Genomic DNA, 1,693 nt, shown 5'->3' on the forward strand with positions numbered 1-1,693 from the left:
TTCATTTTTATTCCTACACGTATGTAACTTTCAAACATCAGTGTTAAGAACAAAATTTTTCTTGGACTGTTAATGTTGGATGTAGAATAAGAATGTGTAACTTCAGTTGGAATTCTGTCTGAAATCTCTTTCTCATGAAAACTTCTTTCCAACTGGATACCTATTGGATCATAAAAATCAGGATGAATTTCTGTTATGGATTGATGATCTCATAATAGGAAAGATGACAAGCCAAGTTGCGAATATGATTTTCTAGTTTTAATGGCCTGTAACCTACTGTGGGTTGAAGTTGAGCTTTTAGCAATTTCTTGTAAAAGGAAAGTTTCCATATATGAATCACTAAATAAATCAATGAAGAATAGATGGAAATTTCTGGAAAGAGATTTATCAATTGGCGCGAATTGCCGACAAGTTTCGAAAGGTACTTTCCTTGGTTGATGGTGTTTTGGATGCCAAAGAAGTTTTTTAAGGAAGTCTGATATTGACTGATCTTGGAATTGAAAAAGTTCTATACTTCCTTGACACAGTTTAGCTTTCCAAAATGGTAGCACATCTTTCGAATGTTCTTTGATAAGGTGCTCAACATACCATAGTAATCTATCAAAAGTCTGAAAATTTAAAACACAATTTGATTTTGTACAAAATGAGTGCAAGTGAGAAAGAAAGAAATGATTATCTGTACAAATAATGTTACAGCACAACTGGGATTAACTTGGAATATCTTGTTTTTCACAAGAACTGGCCAGAATTATGGGATCCGAGCAATTTCGAATTCCGTCTTGTGAATCAGAAGACAAGTTATGATTGTGAACAGGCATGGAGGTTTCCTCATGATATGAATCATAGATCGAGGTATTGTCTTGGATCGTAAAATCATGCAAATGATCTTTTACTTTGAAATGAGGATTGAATGATATGATTTCTGCATTAGAATATCTCTCATTATCTGAGCTTTGTTGAGTTACTTGGGATAAATCAACAACATCATCGTTGTCAAAGTAGCTATCATAAATGATTTTACAGGTTTCCCTAGATTTCTCTTTTTCGTCATATATTTTCAGACAAGGAAGGTCAAGTGGTTCTTGTCTGAAAATGATCAAAGGATGTTATATAGCTGTCTTATTATCTTGAAAACCTAATGATGATTCATTTGAATAATCCTCTGTACTTTTTGATATATCTTTAATATTGAGAGGGGAAAAATTATCATCACTAAAAACATCATGATAAAGAGAAAAATGCGATTATGGAACAATGCATTTGAAAATATCATCATGGAAAAATCTTTGTTCATCAGATTCATCATAGACATCGGGCTTTAGATCATACCTTTGTGTACTGATAGTTTTTGAAAGAGAAATAGTGTGTTGTTCTAACCTTGGCATCTGCATTTGTTGGTTTGCAACAATATTATCTGACCTTGTATCGAAGTCATCTCCTGGTTCCAAGGCAAGATTTCCTCCAACATTCTCGCTTTTGTCTTCTTGCATTAGAGCATGCATGTCTCCTAGGCTTTGGGAACTTTCTTCATCATGGGTGACTTGTATATTCAAATTGGAATCCTCATTCACATTAGAAGAAAATGAGACAAAGCTTGAACTAATTTCTGCTTGATCAGACATAGGAGGCAGGGAATACTCAGCATAATCCGAAGATTCTTCATCCATGAGTTCACTTTCAAGATCATACTTTA

Source organism: Pinus tabuliformis, chromosome 9 (genome assembly GCF_031772625.1).
Source record: "Pinus tabuliformis cultivar Carrire ecotype Pingquan chromosome 9, CPIR1, whole genome shotgun sequence".
NCBI classification, from domain to species: Eukaryota; Viridiplantae; Streptophyta; class Pinopsida; order Pinales; family Pinaceae; genus Pinus; species Pinus tabuliformis.